This window comes from Lepisma saccharinum, chromosome 12 (genome assembly GCF_977018435.1).
Source record: "Lepisma saccharinum chromosome 12, izLepSacc3.1, whole genome shotgun sequence".
Taxonomy (NCBI): domain Eukaryota; kingdom Metazoa; phylum Arthropoda; class Insecta; order Zygentoma; family Lepismatidae; genus Lepisma; species Lepisma saccharinum.
In genome coordinates, this window is record NC_139240.1 from 50,910,845 (window position 1) to 50,932,937 (window position 22,093).

The 22,093-nt window shown below is 36.5% G+C and overlaps 1 long non-coding RNA gene across 3 annotated transcripts in view; it reads right to left on the reverse strand.

Annotated features, from left to right (window-relative positions):
- The window catches only part of LOC145996470 (uncharacterized), a 66,982-nt gene that overhangs the window by 18,951 nt on the left and 25,938 nt on the right, over window positions 1-22,093 (reverse strand). For all 3 annotated transcript variants that reach the window (XR_014442777.1, XR_014442779.1, XR_014442778.1), the window contains 3 exons: window positions 13,026-13,078; window positions 11,435-11,523; window positions 3,620-3,751 (listed from right to left, as the gene is read on the reverse strand). This is a non-coding gene — a long non-coding RNA (uncharacterized LOC145996470). The remainder of the gene's footprint in view (window positions 1-3,619; window positions 3,752-11,434; window positions 11,524-13,025; window positions 13,079-22,093) is intronic.

The following is a 22,093-nucleotide window of genomic DNA, read 5'->3' on the forward strand; positions in this document are numbered from 1 at the left end:
ATTACACACTAAACTTTTTTCGATGTAATGCAGTTTTTACTGTGGTTAAACATTTAAATAAGATATTTGTAGGATTTTGGGGGGTTAGGTTAGCCCCCCTGGCTACGTTGCATATCCTCCTTTATATTTCTGTGCTGAATATATTTTTTTTACATTTTCATAGATAACATGAACTAATCACCGTGGCAACATATAATTTGGAAACTCAAATAGTATATTAGAAGGCTAAAACTAACTTTACTGTTTTCAATTACTAACAGTGCCATTAAATCATTAAAATATACCTTCGAACAGTGATGTATCACCCCATGCTGACCAACACACTGATGCAGTGAATGTTCAATAAATAACAATGCATACAGAGATCAGTGGCATAGCGTTATAGTACGCCCGTACGCCCGGCGTTCTCAGATTTAAAATTTCAAAAATGCTGTGATTATAAAGTAAAACGTGACTAATTTCAAATATGTTTGACCTTCATGGCATTATAATAGGTATTTTTCGCGATCCGCTTGCAACGCTCCACTCTCAACACTCGTTCTAGCATCTAGCATATCTTTTCAATGCCTTTCCCGGCCGGACGCCGAACAGTTTCGGCGTACAGGACTCCTATATTCCTTGCTGCCTTTATGGAGGGAAAGCTTCCATTTCTACAGCACGCGCATAAATGGGCTCTCTTACGCTGGCGTACGAGAGGTCTACCGTGATTGGTTCATGTGACCCTTCCTGCCTTCTGAAGCAGACGACAGCGGTAGCATTCCTATGCGGTTCTTCGCTCTCATGCAACTCCTGCTATGTGATGCTACAATACGCAATATTGACTGACGTAACTTTACCAATCTCAAATATACTGCTTCTTAATGGTCACTGCATTGTATGATTTATCGCACGAACAGCGATGTGCATTAGAAACTAAAAGATCAACACTGTTTTTGTGAAGTAAGTTGGTGAAGTCCTCGTGGTAGAAATTCAGCATGTTGCTGCTCTACCACTTAACCCGCAAAACTATTAATTTTTTTTATTGTATTTTTTCGTTATTATCTAACTGCTTAATATTGTGTCAATGGAAATGTTTAGCATTCATTTGAAAACTCTTAACATCGAATGGTCTCTGGACAAAATTATTTTAAAATGTTTATCAGCATTCTCAAGATGTAATAAACAGTGGTCTGAATTACTAATCGGCACTGTTACGTCAGTAGAGTGTACGATATTTGGATCATCCACTCTGCTCTGCACAGTGCGCCAAGATGACAGAGGTCCCTGGTTCAAATCCCAGCGTGAGCACCGGTGTTCTTTGTCAGTGTCCCTTCATCAATATCATCACTCATATTCATATTCGCGATTAACCAAAAGTGGTAGAAAAGCGAAGTAAAATAAACCAAATCAATGAGTAGTTGGATCAACCACAACAATGACGTCTGCTGTTGTTCAAAGGCGCTTGTGATTCAGGTAGGTTTTCTAATGACTTGCGTCATGCAGAAAGGTATAAAACACCAGAGTTCAAAACATTTGTGGCATAGTGAGGCATCTAATTGTCTAGCTAAAACATGCATGGATGATGTTTTATTGAAAACCCAGCTGACTTCAGGCAAATAAACAATACCTGTGGCGACTAATACCATAAGTAAATTATTAAGCAAGAAAGGGGCGACCCTTCCTTCGGACTTGGCGTTCCCACCCAAAATGTCCATGCTACGCCACTGACAGAGATATTCTTTGAATAAGAGAATAGCTAAGCATTTTTAACATTTATTAACATAAATATTAAATATTAACATTTTTGGGTGTGTCCGCACATTTTGCCATGTTGATTCCAGTGCTTCAAGTAGAAAGTGTTAGCTGGGAGGTTGATTGAGCCGTGCGGTTATCCGGGGTTTAACATGATGACAGTCAAGACAGCTGGGGGGATGGTTTGCAGAAATTGTTAGCTAGGGGATACCCTCACTTCTAGGGCTGGGCGGATACCACAATGAACCGATACAGATTCCCACCAATACAGATACTTTTAAATTGTAATTTTACATTATTGATTAACATTTGTGTGTAAGTATCCCACTCTAATTATAAGCTACAGTTTATGAAGATTTTTGTTTCAAAATATTCAAGAATTACAACAGAATATTAAATTAAATGTTATCACCAGGGCCCGGATTTTGATGACCATTTTTTTTTTTTTTTTTTGCCTTATGTAGTATGCATTGATCTTAAGTATTAAAATTCTGAATATGAACATCTGTTTATAAAAACCTAAATTTTATTATGCATTTGTTCATCATATTTTCTCAGTTTTAGGTCATTTCTTCAAGTTTTATGTAATTTCTCCGTCATTTTTTGCATTTTACTTCTTTTTCTGGTCCTTTTTTTTGGCATAATTGCAAAAACAAAAGTAATGTATTACATTTCACTCACTCATTTTTAGCCAGGAACCGACATTTATGGCGTTGGATGTTTGTTACAATGAAATCAAAAATTCTATCGCCACGTGATTGTAGGAACAAAGCAACATGCTGCTCGACATTACCTACTCCAATAATTTTGAATAAGAAGATTTTTACAGATTTTTATACTTACAATTCACATACACCTTGAAATTTCAGTTCTAATGTTACAGAAATAAAAACTATGCCGTACTAGCTGTCATACCCTGAAATAAAGACAATTTTTTTTAATCATTTTTCAGATATTTTTAGAATCAAAATCGGGGCGGAGCCCCTGGTTATCACAAAATTCAGTTTTTTCACCCAAAACAGGTGGAAAAGAATTAGTTTTGCAGAATTTCGAGGGAATTATGCATGATTTATTGCAGGGTTGACATTTTGCCCAAGTTTTTTCGAAAAACTCAACCTGATGGTTTTTTCAGTGAAATCATTTTTTCCCTGGTAGTAATGTATTGGAACATTCTATTTGTATCGTTTTAGTTCAGTGAATCAAAAACTATTTAGTGTTTTCTGTTAACATAATTAAGAATTGACAATGAAGGTCTCACTTGCCAAGTCGTCATCCTATTTGAACTGACCTTTATTTTGACATCTTGTTGTTTATATCAGTAGTGTCTTGTCAGTTAAATAGAAGATAACCACGAAATTTATTGTGTGCGAAAATGAATAAGTATACTCCACATACAGCCCCCAAAACATTAGCTCTTTTGAGTGACACTTTTCTGGGCAGAGTAATATCCTGTTTTGGTGATTTGCCATGGCCAGCCAGGTCCCCCGATTTGACCGCTCCAGATTTTTCCTTTGGGGATATTTGAAGTCATTAGTTTATGTGAATAAGCCAGAGACGTTACAGCAACTAAAGGACAATATTCAGCATGAAATTGTAAACATTTCCCCGCAGATTCTTTCCAACACCATGGAAAACGGAATAAAAAGAGCCCAAATTTGCATCAATTCGAATGGTGGTCATTTATTGGATGTTATCTTAAAAATTGAGGACATAAAACTTACAAGTATCAATAAAAGTTTAATACAAAAAACCTACTTTGTTTAATTTAAAACCCCAGATATAGGCTAAGAAAATCAGGTGATGACTTTTGCGCCACCTTGTACAAAAAAATGTTGTTCAATGTAAAGCAAGAGAACCACAGCTACAAAAATATAAATTTTTATCTTACCTTGACCCTACCCAGCTGACGTATGGGGGAACCATTCAGCCTCCTCCCATCATTAGTGGTAACTTTGGAAACAAGAATCCGTGTAGGTGAAACTTGCCCCCTCTGTTATTTTGGTCTTGGCATATCTTGAACCTAGAAAAAAAAAAAGATTGATTAGCTTTATTTTACTTCGCCCTCTCTGCCACTTTCAGCTAATTTGCAATGGAGATGAGTGGTGACATGATGAAGGGACACTCACAAACATCCATGCCGGGCCGGGATTCGAACCTGGAACCCCTGGCATCGTAGCACGATGTGCTAACCACTCTGCCACGGGGGCCAGCAAAAAAAAAAAAAAAAAAGTTATAATGTTTATTTCTAGTTTCTGTATCTCTGTAGAATTACTGACGATTCTTTGAAAATAAAATTTCTATACTTTTCTTCATTTTATGTGATTGAAAAAAAAAAAAAAAACCTGACATGCATAACAAGTTCAGTTAGTTTCGTACAGAATAACCAAAGTAAAAATGACAGATCGAAAATACTGAGTGTAAAATACAGGAACCAGGATCTTTTTTCTCATACGGTGCTATTTCATCCAAAAAATAAATTGTTCCACAGTTTTCAAAATTATAAAAATTGTTTTTTTTTTTAAAATGAGAGGTCAAAAAACAAACTTCACGGCTAAAATGTCCACCTAACTTTTAAAACTTTTTCGTGAACAAGGTATGTAAAGTTTATAACGAACCAAAGAACCATGCATTACACTAACTTATGAGGAAAAATTAATGAAAAACAATTGTGCCGGATATTCACTCATCTGGTGGATTAAGGAAAAAGCCTCCCCAAGGATATCATAATACTGTAATTTGGAATTGAAGTTTATTGTAATTATATTATATTAATTATTTCTGTCTAACCATGATGATAACAGTAATTACAGTTATCACTTCTACTATTCAAGCTTTATCAAAACTTTCTGGTGATGTCCATGCCTGGAGTATAAATGTTTGGTTTTTCAAAATCATGGAACTGTAGTGTCCACGAACAGAATGTAACTTGAAACGTTGAGAAACAAATGCACAAACGTATTATCTACGACAAAAATACATCACATAACTATATCATGGTTGTATCTTATAATTATTTTCCTGTAGTTTACGGTTATTACAAGCATAAGAAAACAGTTTTTCTTTGTGACGTTTCAGGAGAACACACGCTCCTTTCATCAGACATTTATTTTCATTTTGACTAAAGATACAGTAATAACAATGCAATGAACGAAGCTTCCAGACATTCAACTCTGTGTTTCCCGTTAATCTTTTTTTTTTTTTTTTTTTTTTTTTGCAGAACACTGGAATAAATTAAATAATGAAAATGGTAACATAGATTCAGTATGGAGTTTTCTTTTTCACAAATGGAGTAAGCCACCATCTTTAAAATTTAATGTAACAGAAAACATCAAGAGACTTTGTGAAAACAATGATGAATTTGAATTATCTGATGATATTTGGGATTCATAATTTAAAAAAACAGACTGTTTTTTTCACAGTTAAGTTGCTATATTACAACAATGTAATATTGACAACATCCATTATATAACAGATTCTTTTTGTTTAAAAAATTACTAGCCATTGTTATAACTGTATCTTTAGTCAAAATGAAAATAAATGTCTGATGAAAGGAGCGTGTGTTCTCCTGAAACGTCACAAAGAAAAACTGTTTTCTTATGCTTGTAATAACCGTAAACTACAGGAAAATAATTCTATAATACAAGCAATGCGTACATACAATAAAAACTATGTATCTTATAAACAATGGTATTAAAAAATAACAGCAGTTCATTTATATAAGAAGAGTTTTCAGACTGAAGTGGCACACAATAATAAGACACTTGTTCCTTGGAAACAAACCTTCAGATATAAATGCAACCATTCATATCAGTGACATGACAAGCTCCACATGTCACTTGCAAGTCATTCGGACTGGACTCCTTTCACAATAGTATGCATCATGTCACCTTGGTCTGATGGTTGTGCATGTGCAACAAATGCTTTTTTACACACTGAAGGGGCCTATGCTTCATGTCACTAAGGTCTGAAATCTACTACAGTTATTTACAGTCAAGTTTTAAGCAGAGCTGATTTTTGTATAAACATATTTAGAGGCGGTGTTAGGGAGGGGCAACTCGGGTACTTCAGGATGTCCTGCACCAGATAAAAATAACTTTGTGCATGGTTAATTAAACAAATTAATCTGAATTTTCATGCATTGTTTTCACAATTAAATACAGTAAAACCTCGTTAATCCAAACCCCGATAAGCCAGACTTTGCTTAATACGGACAGGCAAAAGGAAAAAAAAAACAATAATAAAGATTTTAAATGTGGCTAGAAGTCAACAAGAGAACTTCCCAAAGAAAAGGCAGTCAACCACTGATGAAATTCTCTTTCCCGCAGACTTTTGTACTGTACTGTATAGTGCATTTAGGCCTATGCCCTTTAAATACACCATAATAAATGTGTTTTGTTGCTATAAACTGAGTTTTAATGCACTTTCTACTGTTCTTTAAGGTTATTTCAGTTAATCCGGACTTTCGTTAAACCGGTTATCCCCCCCCCCCATTAGTCTGGATTAACGATGTTTTACTGTATATCCAAAATTACTGAAATCATATTCTGAAGGAAGTACCACATAAATAGTGTTAAAACATTTGAATCAAAATTAGTTAACATACACTTTAGTGAGGCCAAGGAGGAGACCAAGATGTCTGTGTGAAAGAGCAGATAGCAGAGTGTTAGGAGAAGAGGACAAGATTGGAACACAGTGGAAAGAGAGGAGTGGTGGAAGACCAGGGAAAAAATGGAAAGGCTTGACTTCTATGCCAACCCAGCCAGAGGTAGGAAACGGTGAAGAATGGTGATGATGACACTTTAGTTTAATTATATAATGAAATCCTGAAGTGAAAATTGTATTTTATGTGAAACAATGTAAATTCACAAGCATCAAATTCAAAATAAAGAAAATGTTGTTGGATATGATTAAAAATTGCCCCTTTCATAGGTAAAATAATAATTTGATATTTTAATTTTTGTAATAAAATATAACGAACGTCGCTCCAGTTTCACATCAGAAATGAAATGAAAACAGTAACTTAAAAAAATATTAGCCTCCCATAATTCTTGGCCTTAACCATCAACATGTTCTGTTTATTGCTTTTCGGTCAAAATACAAAATGTATATAAATTAATTGCAATCTTATAGGACACCTTTACTTCATACAAAGGAACAAAATTCTGATTTTTTTCAGACCTCTTAAAAATTCTGGTTGGTTCCCTGCCCAAATAGTAGAGTCTCAGGACCCCCACCTGCCTAGGGTGGGCCCTGAATACAGTTGTGGATCCAGAAGCCACAGTTGGGATGGGGAATTTTCAGTTGACACATCACCTGACAGAATTAAGTCTACCATACATCTGCACCCTTATATATCAACTGAGAACAGGAACTAGAGATTAGAGTATTGTTTTGCAAAAGTAGGGGTTCAATGCTTAAACAGGTGGGTTATTATTGTATATCGTAATCCTCAGATTGCTACGGTAAACTGAACGATCATCAGATATAAAGATTGATTGATTTTACTTCGCTTTTTGTACCACTTTTGGCTAATTTGCGAAGATGGGGGATGAGTGATGATATGATGAATGGACTCACAAACACGTATCCAGGAATTCCTTTTTTGGGGGGGTCAACACATTTTTTTAAGGGGTATAGATAAAACCTCACAATTGTATGTTTAAGGCCAGTCGTCGCAATTTGGATCCAAAACAGGGGGGGGTTGCAAGGAAAGTTTACTTTCTCTTTCTAGAGAAGGCTTATCATTAAGAGGTCCTAGTGTGATAGTGTGGAGGCAAAAATAATGGGGAGCAACTATCCCCTAAATCGTCGCCACTGCTTAAGGCTGTCATTTTAATCAGAACGTGACATCTGAACATTTTTTATCACTCGACTCCTCCATTTCCATGCATTAACACTGTGGGCTGGGACCATCTCAGTATGTGCGTTTGTCCATTTCTTCTCATCAGGCAGCAAAACATCTATTGTGTCTTTTTACGAAGCTGTTACACATGCACGGGATGGACAATCAACTCAACTACTCAAGGTTCAAACTTGTGGGCTGAGAAGTGGACGCAGAAGCTCTTGCATATATTTCTCTGATTCGAGCCTGAACACCACTAATGTGTCTTGTCCTCCCTATTTGCAGCCCTTATAAAAGCTGAAACCCACCCAATTGTTCATATTCAGGCCTAAGCACTCGCAAGTGTTCAAAATTGTCTGTCACAGCTGGATCCCGAAACAATTAATGCACAGTGAAAACCCTTCTGTTCCCAACACATCTAATATTTCGTCTCACAATATGATCAAATGCTTACTCATTTATCTCCAGTGACGTGCCCAAGGAAGGGTTGGTGGGGTCATAACTCAATTTGACCAAGCATTTCTAAAGAAAAGAACATCAAAGACAGAAAAAGATGGCAAAATGAGGACTGACCACCGAAAATAAATGCGTAACCCCTTTCTCCTCCGAAAATCCTGGGCATGCCACTCTTTACCTCTTGACACATTTTTTAAAATCAACTCACCAGAACATTTTATCATTTCGTATTGGAGACACAAGTAAAATGAGTTCTTCCTGTAGGTTTGGATATTATCCTTTAAGATGCATTGCCTGCCTTCGCACCTAACCTTAACATAGCACTAATTTCCCATCCTAGTAACTTGCATCTTCAAGACTTAGGAAGGTTTCAGACCGAAGGAACACATGATACATTTTGTTTGGAACGAGCCAATCAACGACAACGTTTCACACTGTAGCGACACAAAAGGCCACACAAACCTACGTTCGACTTGTGAAATCCTCAGGCGACCCGATGTGAAATCTTGCTTAGTAGGCCACTGTCATTGTCACAGTAGCTCTTGTTGACCACAGGAAAAAGTCTCCTCAACCAGTGCGAATGCCCCTCAGTTTTCTTATTTCTCCTTTATTTTCTGTGCTTGTTCACTATACAGGCAACATCTTACCATTTGACATACACGCTTGTACTATATAGACATTTTAATGAAAAATCAGTAGAAGTCAAAGGTGGTTCGGTGGCTCAGTTGGTAGAGCCCTGATTCGGGTCCTGGTAGAGCCTGCAATTTCCGCTAAAATGTCTACATATGCAACATCTTGCTTTCTCTTCTCGAAGTTTGTAAAATATTTGGGTGTCCCTTCATGATAGTTAAGTGTTTGAGTGTGTGTCGAATTCAGTAGGCTTAAACAAAAGTATTTTTTATGCCATGAAATTCTCTGACTGGATACACGAAATTTGGTCCTGGCACACCTAAATCATCACTCAAAACTTTGATTTTCAGTTGATCTGTGCAGCTTATTTCTTTTTTAATAAACGGCTCCAATACCAGGTACTGCTGAAATATTCACTTTAGAGAAAGACCTTCGATCTCTTCGACCCTCGGCCCGAACTAGCACTCCACTGAGGCTCCGGAAGTTCCGCTGTCATTAATGTCTTCAGCTTTGGACCCGAACTGGAACTAGTAGTAGACTTCATTACTTTACGGTATTTAGTTCATTTCATTTTTGAATCACTAGATCTTATAAAGCAACCAATGGACACTGACTGATCACTAATCGACTGTATGAATTGTCACACTTACCTCTGAAGTCTCATTAACCAATTCTGTTGTACAGATCAACCGGGAAATTGAAGATGCGTATTTATATCCTCATGATATTCTAGAACGTTCCGCAGAAAAAACTATTCGTAAATATTGGCAGTAGTTAGACTCTTTCTCTTATTCAAGAATGTTCACTCTCGCACCTTCCAGAGATTAAAAATTACAATGAATCGCCCTACATGTGGCGCTACCGTTGTTGTGAAGCTTCCAAATGGTGACAAGTCTGTACATAGTGCTCAAGTTCGCTGAGATAACACCGAAAGCGCAAAAAAGGTTTACTTGCAATATTATCAACAACAGGGTTATAGAACATTCTCAGTCTTGCCTTGATACAGAGGTTGTTTCTGATCTATGGTGATGATTTCAAACTGCACCTACCTTAAGAGAAACCATGTTGACACCATTGAGTGTGTTCTATTTGGTAGCCCTGCATCTTGGCAATTGACCGACAGCGAAGTTTCCACTGTAGGAGACTGACACGAAGTGTAGGCATGTCCAGCCTCAACCACTCCTCGTGACAGGCTTTCCATAGCCCTTCAATGGTGCAGGGTCTCCTGTGAGACAAGGCTCGTTTCAGTAGGCCAAAGGCACAAAAGTCCATCAGTGAGGCATCAGGTGACTTCACTGGAATATCTGTGAAAGGAATGGCACGAATTCTAGTTTCTTCTGCCATTTGTTGGAGGAAGAGGCAGGTTGAGCGAGATGTGTGACTTGACGCTTTGTCTTGATGCACCCACACAAGATTCTCGTCCCTCCCGTAGAGATGGGGAATGTCATGGCGATAAATGGGTGCCAGGACGTTAGCCTGATAATAATCGGAATTAACCTTCGTATTTTTGGCAACACAATGTATGGTCAGCTTGCCATTGTAAGAGTATCCAGCAATGATCATGAAACCTGTGCCAAAACTTTCCTTACATTCAGTGAACCATCTCTGAAAGTCCCTCGCACCTGTCGGTCGATAAAAAATTGCACGTGGCTTGTGCCAGTCATCAAGATAAACATATGCCCCGTCCAATGTAACAACGAACTTCCACTTTTCACCTGCCAGGTGCAGCTCATAAAGCTTTCGACAGTTGGTGCAATGTTCCTGCATGTGTTTTGGCACGACCTTAAAACACGCCCCTTGCATCGCTTTTCCAAACCCAAATTGTGGTGTATGTAGCTGGTTCGCGATACTTCTCTGTGTGGCTGGATTCTCCCTGGTGACCAGCACCCTGACATCCCAAATTGTAGCTGGTGTGCAGCTAGTGGCAGGCCAGGGATTGGCCTCTTTCTGCCCCACAGGAATCATCCCATGCCTCGTCTTACCTGCCCTTTTCAAATACCCATGATATGCCATTTTTGGAAACAGTGAATCCACGCTCCTTGCACAGTTTTATAATGGCACTATAACTGTAGTTTACATCGGAAAGTGCAGTTATGTAACCCTCACAATACGCAATGATTTTCGACAGCATTCTTCCAGATACGCAATGACCACCCCTGTCACGCACAGTCAATGGTCCAACGTGCCACACGACTGAAAACTTCGTTCTCTTCCTGCTTGGTGGTGCTGCAGAAGGTGTGCAATTTCGTCACCATAGATTGGAAACAACCTCTGTAAATATTTATCTCCTTAAATTATAGTCACATTATTCAAGATGCCAAAACCCCTGATTCCCACCTTGGATAAGTGCTATTATCAATAACAGGGTTATATCATTAGCGTAAAGTGGACTCAAATCAAACTTTAAAAAATATTCTCAAGTGTGTTAAATAAAAGAAATATTTCAGTAATATTTCAATATTCAAAAATATTATCAAAATAAAATATCCAAAAACATGGAAGTTCTTCATGATAATCCATAAGCCCTAGGCTTCAATGGAAACTATTAATACCGGGTGTTTCATAAATAATTGAGGAGTTATCAGATTACACAACATAAATCTGGGCCCAAAATTACTACACCTCTTGGAAAAAGTGGGCATGGTTTAGTTTTTGTTGTGGCAATTTGATTGGTGGTTGTTAAGAAAAGTGTCGAACAAAAGAAGATGAACAGGTTGATCAACACCAGTTAAAACTATACATTAATAAAAAACATTGTTTTCTAATTTGCTTTACCTCTTCTCAATTTTCCTTTAGCTCTGATGTGCGACAGACTGCTATCATTTCAGGAAACTGTTGTCTTCTTGTTCCCCAACCATCACAAACTACAAAGAAACAAATACAGACTTAAATATGTCACGATCAGGAAGTGGATTGTGGGAACGCACAACTAGTTCTTTAAAATTCAGTGCAGAACGTTTTATTCTTAAAATTTCCTACATAGGTTTGGTCGAGGCAAAACTCTCTGGAACCACTTAAAATATATCACTAAGCATTAAGATACTCATAATAATATTTAACTAATTAATTTCAAAGTTGCCACAATATAGAAAGAAAAAAATAGCAAGAGAACTACAGTAAAACCTTGTTAATCCAGACTTTGCTTAATATGGACAGGCAAAAGGAAAAAAATAATAAAGGTTTTAAATGTGGCTAGAAGTCTACAAGAGAACTTCCCAAAGAAAAGGCAGTCGACCACTGATGAAATTCTGTTTCCCACAGACTTTGTACTGTACTGTACAGTGTATTTAGACCTATGCCCTTTAAATACACCATAATAAACGTGCTTTGTTGCTATAAACGGAGTTTTAATGCACTTTCAACTGTTCTTTTAGGTTATTTCAGTTATCTTATCTTTCCATTAGTCCAGATTAATGAGGTTTTACTGTAATAGATAAATGAATTTCTTTTTTCAGGAATGACATGATTCTTAGCGGAGGTGAAATTTATATATCTCCCAATAATGAAAGTTAAAGGAAGAAGAAAGTCAAAATTTTAAACAAAAAATTGTATTTGGCACGCCGCTGTGGTAAGCACACAAGTGAACTAAAAGAAAGTAGTATGCACCAGCAATATAATGGTCACTGGCACAGTCAGCACCTCTATGTGAACGAACATCAATTATATTAGTATGCCTTCTTTTTTAGACAAGGTATATTTATGGATATATTTATGTTTAAAAGTGGTACTTCCACAATTAAATTCTTTGAGGTTGCAAAAGTAATTAATCTTATACCATTATCATTACTTACTTCATGAAGGCTTTCTTTAGAAGTAATGGGTTTAAATGCTTCTTATTGCGAATCTGTGCATTACAGTCACCTAACAGAATTTTCATATCAAAGTGGGAAAATTTATCAAAGACCTGTTCTAACTCTGCATAAAAATCATCTTTATCTTCCGTTGGTGCATGAATGTTTATTAAAATAATTTGGCATTGCCTACCTTGTAAAACTGCATATAATATCCTATCATTAATAAATTCTACTGTTTTAAGGGACGAGATAATTCTATTATTTATGAAAAAGCCTGTTCCAAAATTATGATTTTTAGTACCACCAAAGAAAAAAGTATAATTTTCAGTTTTACAATTACCTTCTCCTGGCCACCTAACTGCTTGGACAGCTACTATATCTAATTTATACTTAACTACCTCATTAACTGTACACTGAAATGCCCCAGGTCGGTAAAGACTCAGAACATTCCAAGTGCCTAACTAAATATTCTTATTAATGATGTAGATCTTATTCTTAGTTAATCGATCTCCCAAAGTAGTCCCTACCTAGACATCTCAATGGGAGACTATTTTACCTCCGGAATATTTTACCTTGGGAACATCCATTGCCTCATATTGCTGATTCTTGGCATGTCTTCAACAGTCTGGAAAAAAAAGTTAGTAGTATCAGATGTAAAGCCTAGAAATAGATTACTCTGTAAGTAATGATTGTGTTAAGGCTAAAAGGGACAATACTGCAGTAATTTGAGCATGAATTTCCCCCTTGTTGCAATGGAAGCGTTTTTAAAGTTTATTACTAAGCCAGATACGATCTGTGAAAAATATGAATAAGCATTTACAGGATCCCATATACTCCTTATGGAGAGTCAACTTCAAATGACATCTATCAAATGGACATTTCAACTGGAAATGAAATCATGAGTCTGTACCCTTTACATTCATGTATTTTTCTACGCCATCAGAAGTTTGATATTCCCAAGAGAACAAATAATATAATACTCCCTTAAGTGTAATGTTAAGTTATCCTCTCCTCCTTCAACCAACCAATGGGGAGGAGCAGTTTAGGGTTCCTCGCATCTGGCTGAATACAAACTGTTTCTCCTTCCCTTAAAATATCTCTTCCAACCTCTTTCAATTTTCTACTCCCAAAACATAGCCAAAAATAGATTGATTAAATTGGTTTATCATCTTTGCTTTTCTGTCACTTTCGGCTTATCGCAAAGATAAATGTTTTCACTCTTACTTATTCCATCACTACACTTCTCATAGCTAGGCATCACAGAATGAAATTAATATAAAGGGGAAGCAACATAACAATGCACAATGTGCAATAATCCCAGAGAAACTTCACACATTGTGCAAAATTTAAGGTCACTTGAAATTTAAACATCAATATTTTGCCAATTTCTATGAAAAGAGCTTGAACACAAGTCTAACTTTATATTTGTCAAAGACAGAACAAAAGTTGTAATTTTTGTTCCATGTGGATGCTGAAATGGTTTTTTTTATTATTATTTTCAAAGCTGGCAACCCTGTTACTTGAAGCTCATTCGTGCCAGAACTCTTAAAATTTGCACTAATACTATGTCACATTTCTCCCAACACATCATATTTAATAAAATTTTGAGCAGGCAAGTTTGGGGGAGGGAGATTTGGTGTGAAATAAATTTTGTTACAGAAAATATCATCTATAAATTTCATTCTAGGGTTGCTAAGTGAAAAATCTGGGATGCTGCTGATGAAAAATCTGCTAAGGGGTTGGATCCAATAAAGTCATATTATGGACTGGGTCATGAACACAGTCTTTGTAACTTCTCAATGAACTTCAAAGTCTATCATTCTGAATTTAGCAACGTGCACAGGCATTTTTTATGTTCGATTTCTTAACACAGTGTCTTGGTGATTACTAGCGCCCGGGACAAGTGGCGGCCGGTGCTTCAACTATGATGGGTAGTGCCAACGTGATCAAGAAATCGGGATGGAAAAAAAGCTCCACAATGCTCACCTCCTGTCCCCTCCTTGAGGTGGCGCCAATCGCCAAGATGCTTATCCTCATTTGGTAACATAGAAAACAGTGTGTGTTTAAGTGCCCTAATCTGATTCATCTTCACTCACTAACTTATCTTTATACACTTCAGGACACTTCCCTAAAAACACAATAATTACAAGAGGAAAAGAAAAACAAATCCTCTCACCTTCTCTTCCCCCTGCACACACATTCCAACTGGACATCGAAAATATCCTAGACATTTGGTGTAAAAATAAATTGTTGAAATGCCAAAGGAAACTCGCATCACCATAGGACTTTTTATTTTATATTTTTAAAAAAGTCTGGATGGCCCTGGAAAAATACTAGGTTTGTTTCTCCAAAAGTAGGCAGAAAAGTAGATAGTATCTTTCTCACGAATTACTTTTCCAACGGGTCTTACAAATTAGTCATATTTAGCAACTTATCTCTGAAGCTGGCAACTGTGTCAACGCTGTGAAAGTGCCCTCGCCGTGCCAGGCAAAAACAGGCACGGCTGGTGTCTTATGGGCTAACCCTGCACCCCTTGTTCCTGGCTCATGGTGGAAAAGTTCCTCGCTGAGACTTCTTCAATCCTCTGCACGTGAGTCAACTTGGTTAGGCCAGCTCTTATGCAGCTCGGACTGCTGCCTCGCGAGGGTACGAAACAGCTGGCGATGCAGTGAGGAGGTTCAGGCGGTCGTCACGTCAGCTTGCAAGATTCCAATCTCCTTGTCTGTAAACTATCAATGTATTAATTTAACAATACTCTGGCGAGGTATGATGAAAAACAGAGTTCTTCCGAGCTTTCGACTCCTTCACGGAGACATCTTCAGGGCTGGTCGAGGGGAGACACAGTGGACTCGGTTGTAGCTCCACTGGCATTACTTGATGTGTCTGCCGGCAGATGTCATTGCGGTCTTGCAGTGCTGGTAAGTCTTTGGTATGTGTTTCTCCTGAGGGTAGTGCCATGGCATTATAACATATTTTTTAATTGGTGTCCGATCGAATACTGGGGTGAGATATTTACAAATCTGATGAAAATCAGCTGAAATAGACAAACTTGATGTGGCATATTTTGACATACTTTACCAATTTCGCATTTTTACAACATAAGTCTTCAATTTTCTCTAATAAGACATATTTCTGTATGATTTCATTATTGTCTTGCATGTAATAATTTATTGTATAATTTATTCTTCATACTTTTAGAGCAATGGATAGTTTATATTATCAATGGCAAGATAAGGAAATTACAGACGAAGAAATTAAAAGCAGATGCAGTCTTTTCTTTACCAACTAGTACAGAACAATAATACAAGACCCCTTTTTTATCCCACCATGTGAACATTACTGAGGTAAAACATTGTTGTGCAGAAATGAGGACTACAGGCCAGGAAGTAAATAACAGGTTTTCATTTCTTTGCATTTTTTTCGCTTCTCACAACGATCAGAAATAATATTGAGTGTAACATGTTCTGACAAACATTTTGTAGCCTGCTATTCAGATTCTATATAGTTATGATTTGCCTTAAAAAGTTGTGTTTGTGTAATGATTGCCTAGATATACGAAAGCTGTAGTGAGCTGCCAATTATGCTTTAGTATCCACAAAGTTGCAAATCTAACACTAGTAAATGAAGCATAGGATAAATTGCTCTAAACCTCATATCTTCAGTATTTCCCCCACTACATTCTCTGGTTAAAGAACTTCTGACATCAATTAATACCCCACCCCAAATTTAGTCAATCTTCCCTGGAAGATACTGACTTCCCATATAATGAGAAATTCGAAAGTACCAAGTGCATATTTTTGGCTTTACTGGGAATATTTCTGCATTTTTTCATGACATAATTACATACATAATTTGCAGTTACATAGGACAAAATCCTGGGCCCTGGTCATTAATTTGCATTTTCTGGAGAACATTTTTTTTCCTTTTGTATACACCTATAAGATCCTTTGTTTACAGGCTGCTTATACAATCTTCATGTGCATTGCATGCGAAGAGGTATTTTGTCGCTAAATACTTTCATTGTTAGGTTAGGTAGGCCAGATTTAGGCTGCTAGCATTAAAATAATGCTAAGGGCTTTAAACACCTGATCGTGAGCACAAAACACTCCTCCGAGCTTCACATGAAAATAAGCAAAACCTAGCACCCCAGTCAACCAGAAACCAAGGATGCATGCACAAGCGACATTTCAAATCATAATTTCTCCAGTAACAACTACTAAGTGAAGCTCCAAACTGAGCTAATGGTAAAAATTCAAGTGTAATTCCCAGTTTTCATGGTGAACTTTCCAAAAATTCAAGGATACAAGCACAACATTTTTTCTATTTCAACCTTACATATTACCGCCTCTCACCACACACACACAAATATACTGTGCGTTCATTTCGATCTTCAGCCGAGAGATCGGGAGAAGCTTGGCGGGCAGCGCTGATGGAGATGCCGACATTTGCGGCCTGTAATGCCCGCTTATTTTTATGGACATATGCAGACATTTATATAAATATTGCAAAACGAGCACTAATCTGTGTTATAATTCATCATCTGTAATTCATCCAAGTTCTGCCCTTATATACACAAATAAATACGCTTTAGAAACGATGTTAAGAGCCACAGATAATAAAACATTTTAAACATAGTTTTGACCAGTAACATCCTGCTTAAGTTTATATCCTTGAAAGAGTTTTGTGTCGATGGGGATCGTTTGGAGGTTTTGAATGTACAACACTGTATCAAGTTTACGCTGCAGACGAAAAGAGTTTTTTGTTCCTTCGCGACTAGATGAAGACAGAGCTGTGAATATAGTGGCGTAAACAAAGAGCATGTTAATTTCGTACTGTGCATAAGAGTGAGTGTTATTCTTGGTTACTTGTGTCAGTGAGACGATTGGAATGACAGCCGCACGGTTCACGTTAGAACAAAGAATTTTTATGTATGCACTTACGTGAAAACAGACTCGTGTCGAGACGTGTGTAGGCAATTTGTACAGAAATTCCCATGCGTTTCACCTCCACATAGAGATACGGTTAGACATCTTGTCCTTAAATTACGAGAAACTGGATCGTTAAATTTTAAAACACCTAAGCAAAAACGACGGATTCTAACTGAAGCAAAACTCGATGAAATTGGTGCACCGTTAGAACGTTCTCCAAACAAACCTCTACGCAGTGTTTCACAGGAGATGGGCATGTCAAAATCATCAGCACATACAGCCACTAAGCTACTAAAATTAAAACCGTACTCTTATAACACAGGTTAGTGCTCGTTTTGCAATATTTAAATAAATGTCTGCATATGTCCATAAAAATAAGCGGGCATTACAGGCCGCAAATGTTGGCATCTCCGCCAGCGCCGCCCGCCACGCTTCTCCCGCTCTCTCGGCTGAAGATCGAAATAAACGCACGGTAGTAACAATATAAAGTCTGTGTGATTCCATTGTATCCAGAAATTATAATTCAATTTAATTAAATGTTATATATTTAAAATATTTAAGACTTACAGTTTAGCCATTTCACATCTCAGACATGAAATACATTACAAGCATAGGTGCGTGCAGACCCAATGATTAGGGAGGGGGGCAAAAGTCTTTATGAATATATATATGACGAAGCAACATAGAAGCACCATAACGAATAAATAAATTGTCTCTGAAATGTGAGGCACTCCTTTTCCTCCAAACAATTGTGTTCATGCATTTAAGACAAAACTGTTTACCAGCAAGAGTCCGAAGTACTTAGCAAGAAAATTTTTAGATCCAAATTTCTGCAAACCAAAAACAATATTGATTTAATATGGCACACAAAATTTCATAGGGACCATGAGATTCTCATTTACAATATTTTTTCATTTAGATAGTTCGGTGCCCAGGGCCAACTCACATCAACCCCTAGCTACGGCTCTGAACTTGATAATACCGTATCATTCTACAGAATAATGGGGATCAGAACCAGTCACTCCCACGATTAATTAATGGGTGATGTAACTTATTCATCCTTCATCCTCAATGACGAGAGCACTCGTCATTAACATGACAAGTTAAACGCTTGGCAGTGCGAAAGGCACAACTAAAACTAAACAGCTTAACAACTAGAAAAGACAATGGTCACTCATTGGGTTTTATGAACCTTCGAACCTGAATCATGGCTGGGTTAGGATAATTACCTGTCTATCTGAAGAGTGATGATAAATTCAAAGAATAAAATAAACTAAATCCTCTCTAGGCTTCGTTCCAGGTTGACCAGGCCTCGCCTCACTTTCCCTCAACTCCTATCTCTAAGCTCTTCTCTCTCCTCAATCTAAATCAAAAGTCCGTCCCTTCTCAGTCTGTCTCACCTCTATATCCCCAGGCCATGGAGACCTTAACTTACGAATACATTGTCTCATTTCTAAATTCATGTTAATATGTAAAGAAACGAAACGCTAATTATAATCCTCGACACGCAGTACAATTATGTCCGCTATTACGCCAAGCGTATATAGTTAGAGTGGCGTACCGTGATTTAGGGTATAATTAAAAGGTATTAATTAAAAGTTCTAGTTTAGAAGTAATAGATGTATAAATAGGCTGTAGTGACGTCAAATGTCCGTACACAAATAAGCAGTAGTGACGTGAAAGAGTTCGTACACACATATACATATGCTTATGCTTTAAGCACAGTTAGGCAAAGCCAACTTAATATGGATAACCAGAAGAGAATTGGGAAAGCACTTTACACGGCGTGGACGTTTCTCACACATTAACGAGATTTTTTTTGTTATTATATATTTATATTTTTTTTCTCTGTCCGAAATATTGTTTTGTTTGACAGTTGAATATTTATCCTTGGCATGTCATAGCTTCGAATGTTAAAAACTTTAAAAGGTAGACTGGCTTAAATTTTAAAATATAAATATTGCAATTTTTGCACCAAGTTACAGCATTTATTAATGTTAAACAGGTTTAATAGTTTAAATCCAATTGCGTAACATAATATTCATTTATAATAATCATGGCACTAATAATATTAAAGGTTAAAAGCAGACTTATTATTTAATAATGTGCTTTAGGCACAATTTTTTTTTGCGGTATTAAGAATATTAGCTCAACAAGTACATCACTAAAAAATTTATAGTTACACTTCAGAAGAAGGTAAACACTTATATTAGCAAAGTTTTGTTTTAAGCGCAAGTTATTGAGAATATTTATTCTTATGAATATGTATACGTCGATGTTAAGATTTTATTGCACCCTTATAACAAGTATTTTCCTTCAGATATTGGATAGCTACCAAAATCCTGGAAATCCATTCTGCCATCGCAGAATGATTATGGTTAAACCACAATGGTTTTACTTTCTAACTTTGCTCCAATAATATGCTAAGTGTATTTTAGAATGAGTTGAGAGAATTATAGATTTTTCAAGTTTTAGTGATGTTAGTATTTAAATGCATTTAAATATTGCATAAATAATAATAATAATTTTATTTCAGGTAGTCAGGAGTAAATCAATTTTAATTTTCCCATTACCTTGTACCTCAGTAAGGTTTGATTGAATTTTAAGTATTTAAAAATAAAGATAACGCCTGAGAGTAAATAAGATAAGTTTGCAGTAATTGTAAAATAAGTCAATAAACAGTGCCTAAAAATTTAGAAAATAAATAAATTACATCAGGTAAATAAATTGAGCCGAGATTCAGAAATAAATAAGTTGAGTTAAAATATCTAATAATTTAAACTAGGCAGGATGAAAATAAGTTTTAGTTTTGAAGAACTGTTTGTTTTGTTGCTTAGCAACATGAAAGTCATGCGATTTTAGTTATGTTTAACGGATATCTTCCATACGTAAAAGCCTCAAATTTTATCCATCTGCTGCAGAAATCTTTTGAATATCCTCATATTATTATTACGAGTTTATTATTAGCAACATTTATTATTAGTATTTTTGTAATTTTCATAATTTGTTACTATAAATGTCAACACAAGAAATCTGTTACTTATGACCAAGAGCGTACCAATGATTTATCTTTAAGTGAGCTTTAAAATGATCCACCTCCTGTGGAACAGTTTTATGATAATGTTGCATCACTTGTTGAAGTTGTACAGTTAAATGTAATTCACCAGCCAAAACCTCCACCCCTCCCTTCGTTTCGTATTATTCAGCAAAGTGTAAAAGAAGTAGTTCAAGATCCATCCCGAAATATTGTAGTTATTAAAGACGACGTTTTACATTTGCCTAAAAATATTGTATCAAGCCCGTAGCTAGAATTGATCTCCAGGGGGGGCTCAAGGGTTATCAGGGGGGGGGGGGCTTTGCCTTTGCAAACCAAGTCCATTTTTCCAAAGTTTAACAGTATTAAATGAAGGCAAATTGTTTGTGTGTTGGGGTCATTAAGTTACATACATTTTAGAAATATACAAATACTAAATTTTTCTATGTATTTTAAAATATCACTTGAAGTGTTAATTAAATACTACTGAAATCGTCCCTCCATACTAATTTTGATAATACACATACGTATTTATATCATGCAAAAAAAATGGACAATATTCAATCATACCTACAGTACATTCCACCTCCGGCTGAAGCAATTAAACACCCCTTCATTCCCAAAACTTGGGAGCAGATGCAGAGGGAATTTGCATAATGACATCAAAGTCACAGATTTCTGTATAAACCGAAGGTCGCAATAGAGGTGGCGAAATCCTCCTATGAAGGAACTATCTAAAGTCCAGAGAAGAGAATCTTCTAAATACTTGCCGCTGCTGTTCATGCTCTGTGAATTTCTTCTTCTCTAAAGTTGTGAGCAAATAATATCTGCTGTCCACATTTTCACTCTTCACTGGAAACAAATTATACAAAATAGTTTTACCGAATGCCAAGGGAGCTGACGGCAATGCCAGGGCGAGCTCACAGCAGTTCCAGGGGGTCTCAGCCCCCCCCCCCCCCTGCCTGGCTACGGGCCTGTATTGTATCTGTCAAAGATAAAGTTCAGAAGTTTGCCGTAAGAAATGGTCCAAGTTTTGATCAAAACAGCCGCAAAGTTGAAAGTGAATTTATTTGTTTGCCCTGTGTACAGCCAATTGCAAAAGTAAAAGATTTATTTGAAAGTCAGCCAACAATAAAAGTCGAAAATGCTCCAAGTTTTACTCAAAAAGCCGAAAGTAAGCCAAATTCTCAGGTTCCCGAACCTGTTGTATCTTTTACTGTACGTTTGCCTAAAATTTTATTATATATATTACGTATTCCTTTTTTTCTGTAAGTAAGAATCCATTATTGAAGTCCGGTTGTATTTTATGTACAGTTTATTAGTCCTTTATTTTTACTTGCACCCTCCCAAGTCGTCGTCATTATGTGATTACGGAAGTTTTAGAGTTTTGCAGTCGTGCGTGAGACTGTCCTATTCTCAAACTGTGATGTTCAAAGTTAATATTATTTATGTTATTGATGTTGTTTTTAACTTATGCATGTTTGTTTTATATATATTGTTATAATCATCTTATCACGCTGTATAAAATACAAGAAATGAAACTGATGTAACCATAGCAACGAGAAATAATAAGTACTAAAATGGTAATGGAAGTAGTGAGATTTTCTGTGCCTGCATTGTATTTATTTTAATTATAACGGTTTTCGTTAATTACGCAATTTTATTTGCATTGATAATC